The sequence below is a fragment of the Xiphophorus hellerii genome, chromosome 10 (genome assembly GCF_003331165.1).
Source record: "Xiphophorus hellerii strain 12219 chromosome 10, Xiphophorus_hellerii-4.1, whole genome shotgun sequence".
NCBI lineage: Eukaryota > Metazoa > Chordata > Actinopteri > Cyprinodontiformes > Poeciliidae > Xiphophorus > Xiphophorus hellerii.
In genome coordinates, this window is record NC_045681.1 from 4,199,730 (window position 1) to 4,219,689 (window position 19,960).

The window sequence follows — 19,960 nt, forward strand, 5'->3', positions numbered from 1 at the left end:
TTTGATTCCAGTCCTCGGTTCGTCTCCTGCACGTCTTTCTCCTTCTCTAAATATCAAAATCAAGAACTTTACACACGTTCTTGAATGTCTTCACTTGTTTGTTTCTTTTTTGGCTTCTTCCATCCCAGAGTGTTTCGTACCTTCTTCCAAAATGAAATTTTAGACTTTATCTTTTTACCATCTGGATTGTCCAAATCCTCCAGGATGGTTTCTCCAGCGACCTCGGTCTCTTCTGAGGATTCTGGATCCATGGAAGAACCTGGTAAAGGTTCTCCTGAGAGATCCTCCTCTGAAGAAACCTCTTGATTTAAGACTTTAACTTGGTTCTGTGAGTTTTCTTCCTTTTCTTGGGAAACTGTGATGGGTTGTTGTTGGAAACCTTCTTCCTCGGCTCTCAGAGTGTCGGCCAGCAGTAGATCGTCTCTCGCTCTTTGTAAATCCTTTTTCACACAAATAAGCTCCTCCTGGTGTTTTTCTGCTTGATGTTTTAATGCAGTTACTTCGGTTTCAAACCGACTGTTTAGCTCCATGTACAAACTGTTAACATTCTCCAGCTCAGCCTTTGCACTCCTTTCCTTGTCTTGCAGGATTTTCTTCTCTGATGTTGTGATTTCTTGGAGGATGGCATATTCAGCTCTCAGCTTCTCTAGAAGCTTCTTGTCCTCCTCTGTTTGCTCCAGGTGAGCTTTTCTCTCCTGCTCTACCTGCTGCTGGTATGTCTCGATTTCTCCTGACATTTTGTGGAGGAGCTCCTCCTTCTCAGCTCTCATATGGTCTAGAAGCTTCTTGTCCTCCTCTGTTTGCTCCAGGTGAGCTTTTCTCTCATGCTCTACCTGATGCTGGTATGTCTCAACCTCCTGCTGTAAATCCATATTGTTTCTTTCAAACCTACGTTTCAGCTCCTCGTGCGAAATGTGAACCTGATCCAGTTCGTTCAGCATCTGCTTCTCTCTCTTTCTCAGAATAAAGATTTCTCTAGCCATTTTTCGAAAGAGCTCCTCCTTCTCAGCTTTCAGCTTGTCGACTAGCTTCAGACTCTCTTTTTCTCTTTCTATGTTTGCATCTTTCTCATGTTTCACCTCCTGCCTTACCAGAGAAATGTCTGCTTCATATTTACATAGCAGCTCCTTGTATGAAGTCTGGAGTTGGTTCAGTTCTTCTTGGACAGCCTCAGTTTTCTTTCTCTCTGCCTGTATTCCAGCAACAAATGCTTCCTGGCTGAGGAGGTGGGCCACCTTTAAATCCTCAAACTCCTGCTGCAAGGTCTTCTCCATGTTTTTCACATCGTTATAAAATGTGGAATCAATGTCTGCAGCGTAACGTTCTGCTGGATCACTGGACATCTCTTCCCTCTCTTCTCTCTCTAATCTCTCCAGTTCCCTCATTGTCTCTTCGGCCTCGTTGATAAGAGTTTCTCTGAGAGCTTCCTGCCTTTTTAGTCTCAGTTCCATCTCTTTCAGTTTGGCCTCCAGCTCGGCCGGGCTTTGGTCGTCTTCTATCCTGGCGTTCTCCATTTCCAGACTGGAGTCCAGTCTTTGAGTTTCCTCATCTAATATATCCAGATGTGCAGGAGCGAAGCTGCATTGGGGGTCTTGCTGGCCTCCCGTTCTCGCCTGGGGTCCCATCATTTTGTTGCAGTATTGCTGAAATAAGTGAAACATTTCTCCTCAATACAATCACTAAAGTCGTCGATTGGTAAACTACCTGAAAGAGCTTTGCGCACGTCTGAACTGGTCAGTGATATTGCAAGCAATGAAAAATATGCAGAATTGTGTCACATACAATTCTGAGTTGATGACATCACAGACTGCATCGCCAGTGACATCACAGAGTCTTCCTTTGCTGGCGGTGTGACATCATTCCACCACCAAATATCTCACTATTTATTCTTGTTTACATTCAAAATAGTCCATGATTCACTCGTTTTTATCCAAACTCATTTCTGTGTTGGGCCAGATCAAAAACCTGAATGTTCATAAAGGGCCTGTTGTGCCAGAACATATTGATAAAAACCAATTAAATTGTTAAAATATCAATAAATAGGTGTTTCAGCATCAATAAGTGTTTCTTAAAAAAGATTGAACATCTTTTCACACTAATCAGTTCATCCAGGATTGTTTTTGTGCTTTTCTGCAATCAACATCACAGATTTTGTGGCGCTAATTTAGAAATATCTGTAAGGAATTTTTTTTACAATATTTGCGCTAACATATGATGTTAAATGTGATCTTTTATTAATCGCTCTATCGGTCATGGACTATAACTCACATGAGAGTTACCGAACTCTTTTGCAAGCTCAACCAGGAAGTCCACCCGTCTCTCCTGCACCCCAATGCATGCCTGATAAAGCACATGTGCATTCAGTGCTGCCATGTCAATCATGTTTGCCAGGTTTGCTGACCAGCTGTCACATAGTGATGGAACCTTGGTCACCCCCCGCAAGATTATGACTGAAATAAATGCCATTAGTTCTTGTGAACTAATGGCACAACTCCACAGCACAAGCATACACTTCATGTATGCTTCAAAACTAGACTGAAGAGCATTACCTACAGGAGAGTCTACTGTAGAGCTGCCTCCATCATAGATCGCACCCACCCCCAACATGGACTATTCACTCTCCTACCTTCTGGCCTGACGGTCAACGGCCACATTTTCAATTGAAGAAGGGATGCTAATTTGAGCCATCAGAGTCGTCAGTTTGGACTCAGGGTCTTTTGACCCTCTTTCGGGACGTCAGGTCGAAAACCCTGGTAATACCAACTTTCAACAAGATTTATAAATCAATAGTTTTAGTTTTTATCTTTTACTTTTTCATGTTGACATCGATTTATTATAAATTTTCTTTCCCACTGTCTTTTTCCACAATACAAAAGAAAATAAATGTTTGACTAAACAAGCAAAATTAACTTCAAAATGTATAGATATTGAAAAAAGTCCTATAGATTATCATATATGGCACGTGTGTCAAACTCAAGGCCCGAGGGCCAAATCTGGCCCGCCATAGCTTTTTATGTGGCCCTCTAGACTCCAAATTATAGCAATGGGCCCCTCCAGTTTTTACAAATAACCGCACAATTCACACAAAAATCAAAAACACAAAACTTTAATGTTAATCCCAGAAGCTTAATATTAATCAACTTTTCAAGTATAGATACCACAAAATGCTAAGTTTTAAACATCTACTCATGATTTGTGCTCACAAATTCACAAAATCAGTATTTGTATCCAACCAGTTCTTTTTGACTGCCAGCAGAGGACACAAAAAAGTACTCAAGTAAGAGCAGCACTACTTCAACAATGTACTTTTACTCAAGTAAAAGTAAAGAGTAGCCACCCAAGAAATGACTCAAGTAAGAGTGAAAAAGTGTTTGGTGAAAAGTTTACCCAAGTTCTGAGTAACTGATCAAGTTATCAATCATTTAATATTTAAAAACTGCATTATTAGACAGACCAAAATATAAAGTTAAGTGAAAATTTTGGTATTTTAAGGACCAAAAGGACAATAATTCATATCAATAACAAAAAATAAAAACAGGGAAAAGAAAATTTTTCTAAATCAGTTTTTTCCAGTAAACAACTTATGAAACTTTCACAAAAACTGCAGGTGTTTGTCTGGTGAATTTCTGGTTAAAACATGTTTGTTTTTCATTCAGCAGGTAGAAAATCCAGAAATTTTACTCATGTAGGAGTAGAAATACTTCATAATAAAATTACTCAAGTAAAAGTCAAAAGTACAAGTAAATTGTTTCTGTATATTAATCAGCCTGAATTTGTAGTGAAGTTAAATAATTTGAAGTTGGATTTCCTTCATTATTCCACAGAGAAGCATTAATAATAATGAACTACACTGCAAAAACACAAAACCTTACCAATCAGTTTGTCTAGTCTCTAGTGCAAATGTCTTGGTACACTTTAAATAAAACAAAACTAAATTAGAAAAATCTTTTCAGAAAGATAGGCGCTTGTTTTAAGTCAATAATTCTTAAATATTGGTTAAAAATTATTAGTTCCACTGGCAGATTATTTCACTTATAACAAAATATTTTTCACATGTTTCTGAGTTTATCAACATGTTTTCTGAGTTTGTCAACATGTTTTCTGAGTTTATCAACATTGTTTTCTCAAAATTGACCATAAACATTTTGGATTAAGTGCCTGCTGTCTCAGCCTGACCTGATGTCAAGTGAGAAGAAGGCACACAAGGAGAAACTGCTTCGGCAACAACCTTCCACACCCAGCTCAGGCAAAAGGGCGAAGAGTCAGGTCAACCATCGATGCCGAATGCGTGTCCCGAGGCCGAAACATCATCAGTGACCCCTCACACCCCCACCATGGACTGTTCTCCCTGCTGCCCTCTGGAAAGAGGTTCCGCAGCGTCCGGTGCAGGTCCACCAGGTTCCGAAACAGCTTTTTCCCACTTGCCATCAGACTGCTGAACTCTTAACTGGACTGCACTCAAAATCAGGTCTCCACTTTATACCTTGCACATGTACAGAGCTAAATAACTTCTATTTTACTGTCAGTCCTGCACTTTATATTTTATATTTAGATTTATATTCATATTTTATACTGTATTTTATTTTATTCTGGAGTAACCTCACAACATTGGAACCTCAAACATTGTCCTGAGCCGTATGCAACGAAATTTCGTTCTGTATACACCCTGTGCATGCAAAATGATAATAAAGTCAGTCTAAGTCTAAGTCTAAGGAACAATTGTGCAACTGTGAGATGCGTTGAGGCCATTACCAGGGTAATTACCAGGGTAATTACCAGGGTAATGGCCTTATTTACAGAACAAAAGCGCCTGCTAGCTAAAATCCTTCAGGTCAGTCGACCCATCTCTGGACTCCAAAGGTAGAAATGTTAAATGACCTTTCTCTGGTATTGCGTGTGTTAAAGTGAAGTTTTTATTAACCTCTTCCTGCTAGCTGCCCCCCCTGGAGGAATGAACTCAGACGTCTTTTATACGGTGCAGGTGGGTCTCATCAACGTCTGATTGGCTTTGCTGATCCAATGGGGTGGCTGCTCTCCTGCAGCCTCTGGGCAGCCAATCAGAAAGCTGTGCCCGCACAGCTGATCCTGCATAATAGAAAAAAAACAAAGAGCCTCCACAGCCTGAAGAGGCCAGGGGCCGCAACTATGTTTATGTAGCTTTGTTGTGTTTTTACACCTTCTCGGCCTTCTGGCTAAGACAGCGGTCCCCTCCTTTGGGTGGTGATAGCGGTAGTCTTTGTGACTTGGCTGTTACCACTGATTTAGAGGTTCAGTAAATTTTGTCCCCGGTTGAGATATTGACCACTAAGTAGTGGAAAATATCTTTTACCTTTTATTTGTATTTATTGGTGTTTCTTAACTATTTATTGGTTTTAGTAAAGGTTTTAAACCTTTAACTGGTGGTGCCTCCACCATGGCGGCTAGCCATGCCGGCATGCGGAGGCACCACAGTGTTCGATTTTTATTTAAGGAAAAAGAAGAAGAAAATAGAATAACGAGATTGGACTTTTCCAGGAAGCTGATTCAACAGGTGCTGAAGTTTCGGCCAGATGACCTGAATTGTATCCTTACCCTGCCTTTCAATAAGGGATATGATGTAAGTTTTTGCTCTGCCGCACTTCTTAAGGATTTGTGGACACGGTTTGAAAATGCTAAGACCCAGTTTTCAGCATTTGACGTCGAGAAACTGACTGACAACTCCCTGAAAACGGTGATTGTCAGGATGTTCAATGAGACTGTCAGTGCTGAAGACATCTGTATGTGGCTGGGTAGATACTGCACTGTGAGAGGCCAGGCTATGAAGGTGCGGGATGTGGACGGCATCTGGAACTGTGCTTGGCGGGTCCCCATTAAACAATGGGAAGACCCCCAAGGCTTCCAGGGCCTGAAGCATCTCCCCTCAATGATAGTCCTGGGGGAGAACAGAGGCTACATTCACTATCAAGGCCAACCCAAACTGTGCCGGAAGTGCGGCGAGCATGGTCATCTGGCCGAAACTTGTGAAAAAGTATTCTGCGGTAAATGTCGAGAAGTGGGACACACTTTTGATGAATGTACGAACGGGCGGAAATGTAATTTGTGTGGTGGACAGGATCATTTGTTCAGAGACTGTCCAAAATCGTTTGCAAATAAACTGAAAAAAGGAAAAGAGACGCTAACGGAAACGGCTAATGAGCAAGTGGACGCAGCTGGGTCGGAAAATTCAAATCTCCCGCCAGGTCCTCTGATTGGAGGAGAGGGCGGGAAGCGGGGAGGGGAAGGAAGCCCCCCCCCCCAGACCGAAACATCCAGTGAGGGGGGGGAGATGCTAACCGAAGGCGGAGCTAGCTCGGACTCTGAGGAAGAACAGACGGACAGCAGCGATGATGCCCCCCTCCCCGACGCCCAGCTGGCTAAGAGGCCGGCATCTGAGTCACCTCCCGACCTTACCCCCAAGGTAGGGAAGAGAGGAAGGCTGGAGGAACTCTTCGGTTCTTTCGGAGAAGAATCCAGAGCCTTCCTCGCTGGCTCATCCAATGAGGTCTCGTTCCTAGACTTGGCTCACCAATCAACCCCGAAGGACCCAAACAAGGTAACGGCTTTAGAAAGACGGCCGACACCGAGAGTCCGAAGGGGGAATGGAGCTCCAACCCGACCTGCACCACCATGTGGGAAGGAAGAGCTCTATTCACAGGACAGTCTCTGAACCCGCCTTGTTTTAACGACCGCCCGTTTTTTAACATGGTTTGAACTTAGTCTTATCTTGTTTTTAATCCTTTAAAATGTCGTACTTGATTTTAGCCATCATACTCATGACTCTCACCTTCTCAACCATCAATGTTAGAAGTGTGAAGTCGCGAGTTAGAGCCCAGAGTGTTTTATCATTTTTAAGCTCCGTACAGTCAGATGTGTTTTTACTACAAGAATGTTCACTCCCGTTTTTAAAGAACTACACCCGGTGGCAGGACTTGTGGCCACGGCCGTCTATATGGAGCGGCTCCAATGGAAATAAAAATGACGGCGTGGCCATTTTAATAAACAACCCACACATCTTGGTGAAGGGGAGCACCGTGGTGAGAGAGGGACGAGCACTTTTAGCAAATCTGACTTTTAACGGACAGGATTTTAACCTCTTAAATATTTATGGCTTTAATGACAAACACGACAGGTATGACTTTTTAGAGGAACTGCAGCCCCACATGCTGGGAACAAAACCTTTAATAATTGGGGGGGATTTTAATTGCATTTTATCTAGAAAAGATAGGAAAAGAAATAGACAGGATTTTAAGGTAGACAAAACATCACTTTTATTACAGAGAATCGTTAGGGATTTTAAACTAGTGGACTGTTTTAGAACTATGCATCCTGGAGAGGAGGGCCACACCTGGGTCAGTGGTGACGGCTCTATGGCCTCTCGTATTGATTATTTCTTCATCAGGGATTGCGCCCTAACTGATGCTAGATTGTCACCGGCTTTCTTTTCTGATCACCTCCTTCTGTCCTGCACGCTTTCACTTCCTTCAGGTGCGACGACCGGGAGAGGTCTGTGGAAACTCAACCGCTCCCTGCTGGAGGACCAGGTTCTGGTCGGCCAGTACCGGGAGCGGTACCACGAGTGGCAGACCCTCCAAGACCTGTACGAAACACGAGCACAGTGGTGGGAGATGGTGAAAGGTAGGACCCAGACTTTCTTTAGACAAGCAGGGAAAAAGAAAAAGGAGAAAGAACAGAGATGCATGATGGGGCTGCAAAAAAGATTACAAAGATATTACTTTTTAAACCAAAAGGGAATGGATTTTAATTAAGAAATAAGTCTAACAACTGGTTGGAGGAAGAATCTGCAATAATGCTTCTTTGTACACTGAGGATGCAGCAATCGGTCAAGTGTCCAGCGTTACACTAACAGTTAAAGCCTGATCCCCACCTTTCTACATTCCTCTCTTCCTGGTTCTTTCAGCCTGGAGTAAATGAAAACCAGCTGAGTTTATGTGGAGACGCTCCTCTTGGTCTCTGTGATGATGAGTTGAGGTGATGATGAGTTCATGAAGGTGAAGTTGCTCTGAGTCTCAAGTTGACAGAGAACCAGCTAGATGGGAAATAATGAGAAAATACAAACAATGAGCCTCAGAGGAAGTTTCAAAGAGCATTACTAGATTCAAACTAGAGACTTTTTTAGCAACTTCTTTCAACCTACAGCGTCTACCAATTCTGATCTTTGTAGTTTTGGGTTTTACTTATAAATTTTGTTTGAATTTATAGTGTAAATCAAATTTTACAAAGATATTTTTACTTCCCTACCAATACCTGAATAAATGTTTCCAGAATACAGAGAAACCACACAGTTTTTGTAGCCGTGAGAAAACGTCTGACATTATTATTGCCAGACATTTGAGCTCAGATTTGGTAAAGTTAATTTAAACTGGTTAATTACTGGCTAAAGACTTTAATGTTAATTCCAGAAGCTTAATATTAATCAACTTTTCAAGTATAGATACCACAAAATGCTAAGTTTTAAACAACTACTCATGATTTGTGCTCACAAATTCACAAAATCAGTATTTGTATCCAACCAGTTCTTTTTGACTGCCAGCAGAGGACACAAAAAAGTACTCAAGTAAGAGCAACACTACTTCAACAATGTATTTTTACTCAAGTAAAAGTAAAGAGTAGCCATCCAAGAAATGGCTCAAGTAAGAGTGAAAAAGTGTTTGGTGAAAAGTTTACTCAAGTTCTGAGTAACTGATCAAGTTATCAATCATTTAATATTTAAAAACTGCATTATTAGACAGACCAAAATATAAAGTTAAGTGAAAATTTTGGTATTTTAAGGACCAAAATGACAATAATTCATATCAATAACAAAAAATAAAAACAGGGAAAAGAAAATTTTTCTAAATCAGTTTTTTCCAGTAAACAACTTATGAAACTTTAACAAAAACTGCAGGTGTTTGTCTGGTGAATTTCTGGTTAAAACATGTTTGTTTTTCATTCAGCAGGTAGAAAATCCAGAAATTTTACTCATGTAGGAGTAGAAATACTTCAAAATAAAATTACTCAAGTAAAAGTCAAAAGTACAAGTAAATTGTTTCTGTATATTAATCAGCCTGAATTTGTAGTGAAGTTAAATAATTTGAAGTTGGATTTCCTTCATTATTTCACAGAGAAGCATTAATAATAATGAACTACACTGCAAAAACACAAAACCTTACCAATCAATTTGTCTAGTTTCTAGTGCAAATGTCTTGGTACACTTTAAATAAAACAAAACTAAATTAGAAAAATCTTTTCAGAAAGATAGGAGCTTGTTTTAAGTCAATAATTCTTAAATATTGGTTAAAAATTATTAGTTCCACTGGCAGATTATTTCACTTATAACAAAATATTTTTCACATGTTAAAAGTGAAATAATCTGTAGTAAAACTAGAACCTTTTCACCAAAATTAAGGAATTATTGACTTAAAACAAGCTCTTTATATATTGCTGAAAAGTCACTTGTAAGTTCGTTTTGTCTTAATTCAAGTGTATTAAACTGTTTCCACTAGAAACGAGAGTAAAAATACTTGGTATGATTTGCATTTTTTGCAGTGTCCTGCACCTAGTTCTTGTTACTTAAATTTTATTAGTTGCTCAAGAGAAAATCAGTTAAAAAGTATCATTAAAGGCTCTAATTTACAACGATATTCATCGCAGCTTCTTTCAGCATATTCTCTTCTGAAAACACTACAAAAATTATTTGAAGCATAAATTAATCATCACATTTCTTTCCTTCTAGTTTGTTAAAAAAACCCAAAAACTTGCATTCTTGTTACTTTTAAGCATTTTATCCCCAGTTTGTTTCCATTTACTGCACAGCTGTTTAAATCTGTTAAATTAGATTTTTACTCACCAAATTAAAGCTTCCAGTCAGAAGGATCCAGCGGCAGGAGAACCTCTCCATCGTTCCACATCTACCTGAGCCTCATTCAGGACGAGCCACGCGTAACGTGATCACCTCTGGAGCAGGAAGCGCCGGTAAGCTGCTGCCTCTGACTGGGAGAACCTCTTGGATCTGGACGTTTTGCTCCGTCTTCCTCACCTCCCCCTCTTCATCGCTCACACACACTTTTCTTTCTTGAAATCCCCCAAAACACACAGAGTTTACTGTTCACCTCTGTTTCAGCTGAGTACTTCATCCACCGTGTTTGTAATGAATTAGTCGATTAAAATCTGATTTTATTTGCATCTTAAATGAAGAGGAGGCGGATCAGATGTGGTGAAATTCTGCCATCTTGTGGCCAGCAGAAAGAATGCAGTGTGAGCTCGAAGAAAACATATTAAAAGTACAAAATTAGTCAATTATTTAATTAAAAATACACAGCTTCATTTGTTGCCATGCTCAGGAATTAATTAACTTGCAATATTTCAATAAAACAATCAATGCAGTCGGATTTTTGTATTTATTTTTCATGTACTTTATACATTGATATAAACTAAAGAGGGTTTGTGGCTGTCGGAGCAAATTGAAACACAACAAAAACACGAAATCCTACTATGTATTTTTGGTTTATTTCATTGTGCAAATATCTTAATGCACGTGAAATAAGAGGAAAACTAGCTTAAAGTAACTTACAAGGAGCTGGTTTTAAGTCAATAATTTATCAATATTGATGTAAAAGTTTTGCTGTCAGATTATTTCACTAAAAACATGGTGAAAATATCTCGTTATGAGTGAAACTAGCACTTTTTAATCAATATTAAAACGAGTCAGAACTCTGGGTTTTTTGTTGGTTCTGCTTCTCATTTTATTTAGCTTCATGTTTTAGTTCACTTTAGTTTAGCCTTTCATGGTCCTTTTGATATTATTATTATTTGAGATATTTAGTGAAATAAGAATTGTCTCATTGCTTTCCTTATTTTCAGTCCTTTATACTGTTTCTAGGTTTATTCTTTAGTTCTGTCCTTGTTTGTCTGAGTCCATGTCCAGCCTTCTTTAATGATTATAGTTTAATTTTATTTTATCCTTCTAGTTATTTCAGCCTCCCTGCAGTGTTTCTAGTAATGTTTCTTTCTTAATTTCATCACCGTAGGTTCAGTTATTCTTCCATGTCTGAGTCTATGTACTGTATATCTTCCTTTAGTAATTCTAGTTAATTTATTTCTTTGTTTAGATCTTCTAGTTTCTCTAGCTCTATGTTCCTTAGTTCTTACTGTTGTTAGATCGGCCTTGTTTCTATTTAGGGTGGTTATGGTTTCCCTCATGTCTTTCTCTCCTAGTTCATCAGGTTTTTCTTACTCTTAGTTTTTTTTGCATTAGTTGTATTTTTCAGTTCCCTGTTTCCTCCCTTTGTGTTCCCAGCAGATCTTAGGTTCCCTCTGCCACCTTCTCTCCGCCCCTCAGCTCCTGTGCCAGTTACTCACAGCTGAAATCACTCTTCCCATCTAGCTCTGCCATTGTTCCATTTACTGCCTCCCAGTATTTCAGCTCCTCCATCCCAGTCACAACTCGCCAGTCCGTCTCGTCACCCTGATGGTCACTGCCCATGTTTCCCTCCCTGGATTACCTGTTGTTCCCTCGTGTTTCCAGTTTGTTTTGTTTTTGGATTTTGTGTTGGTTCATTTTTTTCATTAAAACATCCATTTATTTCTACGCCTACTTCCTGCTGCGTTTGGGTCCACCGCCACACCATGACAACCTGCTCATATATCTTGCTTAAAATTCATTTTTAAATGAGTTTTTCTTATTTCAAGTGTATTAAGATATTTGCATTAGAAACTGCACCAAAAATACTTTGCAAGATTTTGTATTTTTGAAGTAAATCCTACAAAAACAAGCCCAAACCATCACTCCTCCACTGCCGCACATCACAGTGAGTGAGGATTTGTAAAATGTCTCCATCTTGTTCTCGTTCCAAAGCTGTTTTTGTTTGTTTCGGTGCAGATTTGCAAACCAAAGCAGCGCTGCTGCATTCCTTTCAGAGTGAGGAACCGTTTTCCTGACAGCCCTTCCCAACAAGTCGTACTTGTTTAGTTTATTTTTGATTCTCCTGACGTGAACTTTAAACACCGCAGGCCTTTACGGTCTCTGATGGAGCTCCTGCACTGCAAAAATACAACATCTTATTCTAATAAGTAGTTTTTAGTGCAAATATCTTAATACACTTGAAATAAGAGAAAACTAATTTACACAGGTGCTGAGGGCAAAACATCCATGTACTGTTTTAAAAGAAGCTTTAAGACTTTTTTTTTTAGCAAAACTTTTGGTTCATTTTCTGAGATATTGGTTTTAATCTCATTTATTGATTTATTTTTCTCCACTAAAATTGCTTGTTTTGTTTCGGGGTTTTTTGCCCTTTGAGATTTAAAGATATAAAGGGCATTATAAATCAAATTTGTAATAATAATAATAACTATTGTTATCTATTATTATTACAAGTTTCTTATCGGCGGATGTAGCAGCTACATAGTGTGATAAATGTTGCATAACTGATTATGTGCTAAACATAATCAGTTATGTCTACCATCTGGTTTGTAGTTTCTTCTTTCAGAACCAGGAAGTGGAAGGTCTGCAGTGAAACAACAATTGTTGCCACGCTTACATTCACTCTTCTTATGATCAAAAGATACAATTTTCTTTATATATCAGCAGTAAACACTTGAAAGAACATCTTTTCAAAATATTTTATTTATATTTGTTTATTTAAATATTTTACTGACTTCCTCTTGTTCAGGATTGTGACAAACATTTATGTCCAGCGTCACACAGGAAGTAAAGAGGTCTGGTCATGTGACCTTTCACACTGGATACATGAAATTGATATTGTTTAGAGAAGACACACTATTATTTTATTTTAAAACATTAAGCAGCTGCCAAAAGTCAAAATAATTCATTTAAAGCTTCTAGAAGTTAGAAAAAAATGTCTGGCAACAATTTTTGCTGGTGGGATTAAAATTCAGTAATAATTTGATTTATTTAACTGTCATAAGAGACAGAAGTGGTTTCAGAATGTCAAGTTATATATTCACCGTGTTATTCATCCATTTATTAATACCACAGTTTCAGAGAAAACATTTCAGTTGGAGACTAAATATTCATCTTCATTCTAAATGTTTCCCAGCAGACGGACTAAAGACGTTTCTCCCTCTTCCTCCTCTATCAGACCTTCTCTGCTCCTGCAGCAGGTTCCTCCATACCTGAGAGCTTCCAGTCTCCAGTCTGGATCCTTCAGTCCAGCCGACAGCAGCTTCACTCCTGAGTCTCCTGGATGATTGTAGCTCAGGTCCAACTCTTTCAGATGGGAGGGGCTGGAGGTCAGAGCTGAGGCCAGAGAAGCACAGCCTTCCTCTGAGACCAAACAGCCTGATAAGCTGCAGACACACAATTCATCACATGATGAGAATATGAGAACATTGAGGTAGAACCCAAGGTCTGAACTGATCATTTTCACAAGAGGAAAACACACAAGAAACTGGAGATTCACCTGTTAATAACATAGAATAGTAATAAAGCTGTATTTCATTCTGTAGATAGTAGAAATCAACATTTATCATTTGTAAAATGGACGAGAAAGTCTAACAACTGGTTGGAGGAAGAATCTGCAATACTGCTTCTTTGTACACTGAGGATGCAGCAATCGGTCAAGTGTCCAGCGTTACACTAGCAGTTAAAGCCTGATCCCCACCTTTCTACATTCCTCTCTTCCTGGTCCTTTCAGCCTGGAGTAAATGAAAACCAGCTGAGTTTATGTGTCAAGACTTAGCATGATTAGCCTCATCACAGTCAGACATTTTTATTTTAATAATCTACTATTGAAATAACATTTGCATCATCTATAGCAGCAGTTAATGGACAGAAATATGGCTTCACTAGGATTCAAAACATTTTACCTGAGTTTCCAGGTTGCAGTTTGGACTCTTCAGTCCAGCAGAGAGAAGCTTCACTCCTGAATCCTGCAGGTTGTTGTTACTCAGGTCCAGTTCTCTGAGACTGGAGGACTGGGAGCTGAGAACTGAGGACAGAGCTTCACAGCTTCTCTCTGAGAGGTTACAGCCACTCAGTCTGAGGAGAGAGTGAAAAAACTCTGTTACTAGGCAATTCTTCAAAATTGTTTTCCAAACAACAAATATTTTTGTTTAGTAATCTATCAATTATTCTTATGATTAATCGAGTAATTGGATAAAAAAATGATAAAATAAATGAATGCTGCAAGCGGCGTCGTGCAGCCCTCGCAGCTCAGCACCGCTCCGGCCTATTGGCCACCGCGGGGTGCCGGCACTGCCACCCGCCAGCCACTGTAGACCCTCTGGCACAGTTCCCGCACCCGTCCACCAGGCGATATGCACCTACGCATTCGGCAGTGCTCTCCGACGACGCACAAAAAATCTGGCAAATTGGGTGATGATATATAGCTGTTGCTATAAAAGTGTTGCCCAGTGTTGCTGCGGCGCTAAAACAGCGAAGGGAAAAGTGCTAACGTACGGCTAATCCAATTAACTTTAAAGTTTAACAATAAAGCTGCACATGTGTTTGGGGTTTCTTCAAATCTTTGGGGGCAATTTGCAGTGACCAACTGACCTGACCGACATGTTTTAGGAGATGTGGGGGGAACCAGAGCACCCGGAGAAAACCCACGCAAACACGGGGAGAACATGCAAACTCCACACAGATGGTGTCTGTGAAGACGCAGCGCTAACCGCTGCACCACCGTGCTGCCCACGTTTTTTCCAATTTGGTTGGGAAGGGATCTATTTTCTAGTTTGTCAATGGGGGAAAAAGTTTTTAAATTTGGTCTTGACGGAGCGTGGCATGGCGCCCCGTTCACAGAGGCTACAACCTCCATGCGTTTGATTCCAGTCCTCGGTTCGTCTCCTGCACGTCTTTCTCCTTCTCTAAATATCAAAATCAAGAACTTTACACACGTTCTTGATTGTCTTCACTTGTTTGTTTCTTTTTTGGCTTCTTCCATCCCAGAGTGTTTCGTACCTTCTTCCAAAATGAAATTTTAGACTTTATCTTTTTACCATCTGGATTGTCCGAATCCTCCAGGATGGTTTCTCCAGTGACCTCGGTCTCGTCTGAGGATTCTGGATCCATGGAAGAACCTGGTAGAGGTTCTCCTGAGAGATCCTCCTCTGAAGAAACCTCTTGATTTAAGACTTTAACTTGATTCTGTGACTTTTCTTCCTTTTCTTGGGAAACTGTGATGGGTTGTTGTTGGAAACCTTCTTCTTTGGCTCTCAGAGTGTCGGCCAGCAGTAGATCGTCTCTCGCTCTTTGTAAATCCTTTTTCACACAAATGAGCTCCTCCTGGTGTTTTTCTGCTTGATGTTTTAATGCAGTTACTTCGGTTTCAAACCGACTGTTTAGCTCCATGTACAAACTGTTAACATTCTCCAGCTCAGCCTTGGCACTCCTTTCCTTGTTTTGCAGGATTTTCTTCTCTGATGTTGTGATTTCTTGGAGGATGGCATATTCAGCTCTCAGCTTCTCTAGAAGCTTCTTATCCTCCTCTGTTTGCTCCAGGTGAGCTTTTCTCTCCTGCTCTACCTGATGCTGGTATGTCTCAACCTCCTGCTTTAAATCCATAATGTTTCTTTCAAACCTACGTTTTATCTCCTCGTGCGAAATGTGAACCTGATCCAGTTCGTTCAGCATCTGCTTCTCTCTCTTTCTCAGAATAAAGATTTCTTTAGCCATTTTTCGAAAGAGCTCCTCCTTCTCAGCTTTCAGCTTGTCGACTAGCTTCAGACTCTCTTTTTCTCTTTCTTTGTTTGCATCTTTCTCATGTTTCACCTCCTGCCTTACCAGAGAAATGTCTGCTTCATATTTACATAGCAGCTCCTTGTATGAAGTCTGGAGTTGGTTCAGTTCTTCTTGGACAGCCTCGGTTTTCTTTCTCTCAGCCTGTATTCCATCTACAAATGCTTCCTGGCTGAGGAGGTGGGCCACCTTTAAATCCTCAAACTCCTGCTGCAAGGTCTTCTCCATGTTTTTCACACCGTTATAAAATGTGGAATCAATGTCTGCAGCGTAAAGTTCTGCTGGATCACTGGACATCTCTTCCCTCTCTTCTCTCTCTAATCTCTCCAGTTCCCTCATTGTCTCTTCGGCCTCGTTGATAAGAGTTTCTCTGAGAGCTTCCTGCCTTTTTAGTCTCAGTTCCATCTCTTTCAGTTTGGCCTCCAGCTCGGCCGGGCTTTGGTCGTCTTCTATCCTGGCGCTCTCCATTTCCAGACTGGAGTCCAGTCTTTGGGTTTCCTCATCTAATATATCCAGATGTGCAGGAACGAAGCTGCCTTGGGGGTCTTGCTGGACTCCCGTTCTCGCCTGGGGTCCCATCATTTTGTTGCAGTATTGCTGAAATAAGTGAAACATTTCTCCTCAATACAATCACTAAAGTTGTCGATTGGTAAACTACCTGAAAGAGCTTTGCGCACGTCTGAACTGGTCAGTGATATTGCAAGCAATGAAAAATATGCAGAATTGTGTTGCATACAATTCTGCAGCTGATGACATCACAGACTGCATCGCCAGTGACATCACAGAATCTGCCTTTGCTGGCGGTGTGACATCATTCCACCACCAAATATCTCACTATTTATTCTTGTTTACATTCAAAATAGTCCATGATTCACTCGTTTTTATCCAAACTCATTTCCGTTTTGGGCCAGATCAAAAACCTGAATGTTCATAAAGGGCCTGTTGTGCCAGAACATATTGATAAAAACCAATTAAATTGTTAAAATATCAATAAATAGGTGTTTCAGCATCAATAAGTGTTTCTTAAAATAACATAATATTGAACATCTTTTCACACTAATCAGTTCATCCAGGATTGTTTTTGTGCTTTTCTGCAATCAACATCACAGATTTTGTGGCGCTAATTTAGAAATATCTGTAAGGAATTTTTTACAATATTTGCGCTAACATATGATGTTAAATGTGATCTTTTATTAATCGCTCTATCGGTCATGGACTATAACTTGACATCAGGTCAGGCTGAGACAGCAGGCACTTAATCCAAAATGTTTATGGTCAAATTTGAGAAAAAAATGTTGATAAACTCAGAAAACATGTTGATAAACTAAGAAAAATGTTGATAAACTCAGAAAAAATGTTGATAAACTCAGAAAACATGTTGATAAACTCAGAAAACATGTTGATAAACTCAGAAAACATGTTGATAAACTCAGAAAACATGAGGGGATCTGTTGATTTTTGTGTGAATTGTGCGGTTATTTGTAAAAACTGGAGGGGCCCATTGCTATGATTTGGAGTCTAGAGGGCCACATAAAAAGCTATGGCGGGCCAGATTTGGCCCTCGGGCCTTGAGTTTGACACACGTGCCATATATGATAATCTATAGAACGTTTTTCAATATCTATACATTTTGAAGTTAATTTTGCTTGTTTAGTCAAACATTTATTTTCTTTTGTATTGTGGAAAAAGACAGTGGGAAAGAAAATTTATAATAAATCGATGTCAACAACATGAAAAAGTAAAAGATAAAAACTAAAACTATTGATTTATAAATCTTGTTGAAAGTTGGTATTACCAGGGTTTTCGACCTGACGTCCCGAAAGAGGGTCAAAAGACCCTGAGTCCAAACTGACGACTCTGATGGCTCAAATTAGCATCCCTTCTTCAATTGAAAATGTGGCCGTTGACCGTCAGGCCAGAAGGTAGGAGTGTGAATAGTCCATGTTGGGGGTGGGTATCTATGATACCTACAACTAGTCAGTCTAGTTTTGAAGCATACATGAAGTGTTTTTGGAGAGATGTGACCTTTTGTAGCTGATCCATGATGTTGTGCTGCATTATCCAGGTCATTTTGCCTGGTTTGTACATAGAGTTTGCAAAACATACAATCTGTTTCAAGAAATATGCAAAGGTTTTTCTAAAAGAAATTAGTAATGTTTTTCTTTTAAATAAAGCTAAGTGGGTTTAAAATGACAGTTTAGAAATAAACTAACCAAATTAAATGTGTTGATCCACCTCAAAAAAATCATGCAAAAAGTGTAAGCAAAAGAAATCTGGGAGACTTTGCACATGCAAATTTGCATGCAGCCTTTTGTGCTGTGGAGGATAAATAGGTGACTGCTTCACCTATTTAGTTCACAAGAACTAATGGCATTTATTTCAGTCATTATCTTGCGGGGGGTGACCAAGGTTCCATCACTATGTGACAGCTGGTCAGCAAACCTGGCAAACATGATTGACATGGCAGCACTGAATGCACATGTGCTTTATCAGGCATGCATTGGGGTGAAGGAGAGACGGGTAGACTTCCTGGTTGAGCTTGCAAAAGAGTTGGGTAACTCTCATGTGAGTGAGAAGAAGGCACACAAGGAGAAACTGCTTCGGCAACAACCTTCCACACCCAGCTCAGGCAAAAGGGCGAAGTGTCAGGTCAACCATCGATGCAGGATGCGTGTCCTGAGGCCGAAACATCATCAGTGACCCCTCACACCCCCACCATGGACTGTTCTCCCTGCTGCCCTCTGGAAAGAGGTTCCGCAGCATCCGGTGCAGGTCCACCTGGTTCCGAAACAGCTTTTTCCCACTTGCCATCAGACTGCTGAACTCTTAACTGGACTGCACTCAAAATCTGGTCTCCACTTTATACCTTGCACATGTACAGAGCTAAATAACTTCTATTTTACTGTCAGTCCTGCACTTTATATTTTATATTTAGATTTATATTCATATTTTATACTGTATTTTATTTTATTCTGGAGTAACCTCACAACATTGGAACCTCAAACATTGTCCTGAGCCGTAAGCAACGAAATTTCGTTCTGTATACACCCTGTGCATGCAAAATGACAATAAAGTCAGTCTAAGTCTAAGTCTAAGGAACAATTGTGATCCTTCAGGTCAGTCGACCCGTCTCTGGACTCCAAAGGTAGAAATGTTAAATGACCTTTCTCTGGTATTGCGTGTGTTAAAGTGAAGTTTTTATTAACCTCTTCCTGCTAGCTGCCCCCCCTGGAGGAATGAACTCAGACGTCTTTTATACGGTGCAGGTGGGTCTCATCAACGTCTGATTGGCTTTGCTGATCCAATGGGGTGGCTGCTCTCCTGCAGCCTCTAGGCAGCCAATCAGAAAGCTGTGCCCGCACAGCTGATCCTGCATAATAGAAAAAAAACAAAGAGCCTCCACAGCCTGAAGAGGCCAGGGGCCGCAACTATGTTTATGTAGCTTTGTTGTGTTTTTACACCTTCTCGGCCTTCTGGCTAAGACAGCGGTCCCCTCCTTTGGGTGGTGATAGCGGTAGTCTTTGTGACTTGGCTGTTACCACTGATTTAGAGGTTCAGTAAATTTTGTCCCCGGTTGAGATATTGACCACTAAGTAGTGGAAAATATCTTTTACCTTTTATTTGTATTTATTGGTGGTTCTTAACTATTTATTGGTTTTAGTAAAGGTTTTAAACCTTTAACTGGTGGTGCCTCCACCATGGCGGCTAGCCATGCCGGCATGCGGAGGCACCACAGTGTTCGGTTTTTATTTAAGGAAAAATAAGAAGAAAATAGAATAACGAGATTGGACTTTTCCAGGAAGCTGATTCAACAGGTGCTGAAGTTTCAGCCAGATGACCTGAATTGTATCCTTACCCTGCCTTTCAATAAGGGATATGATGTAAGTTTTTGCTCTGCCGCACTTCTTAAGGAATTTTGGACACGGTTTGAAAATGCTAAGACCCAGTTTTCAGTATTTGACGTCGAGAAACTGACTGACAACTCCCTGAAAACGGTGATTGTCAGGATGTTCAATGAGACTGTCAGTGCTGAAGACATCTGTATGTGGCTGGGTAGATACTGCACTGTGAGAGGCCAGGCTATGAAGGTGCGGGATGTGGACGGCATCTGGAACTGTGCTTGGCGGGTCCCCATTAAACAATGGGAAGACCCCCAAGGCTTCCAGGGCCTGAAGCATCTCCCCTCAATGATAGTCCTGGGGGAGAACAGAGGCTACATTCACTATCAAGGCAAACTGTGTCGGA

The 19,960-nt window shown here is 40.4% G+C and overlaps 1 long non-coding RNA gene across 1 annotated transcript; it reads right to left on the reverse strand.

Annotated features, from left to right (window-relative positions):
* Nucleotides 1-7,801: 7,801 nt before the first annotated feature.
* On the reverse strand, nt 7,802-13,191 carry LOC116726659 (uncharacterized). The gene is made up of 3 exons (XR_004340640.1): nt 13,150-13,191; nt 9,866-10,089; nt 7,802-8,065 (listed from the first exon to the last, which is right to left on the reverse strand). It is a non-coding gene; the product is annotated as an uncharacterized LOC116726659 (long non-coding RNA).
* Nucleotides 13,192-19,960: the final 6,769 nt, after the last annotated feature.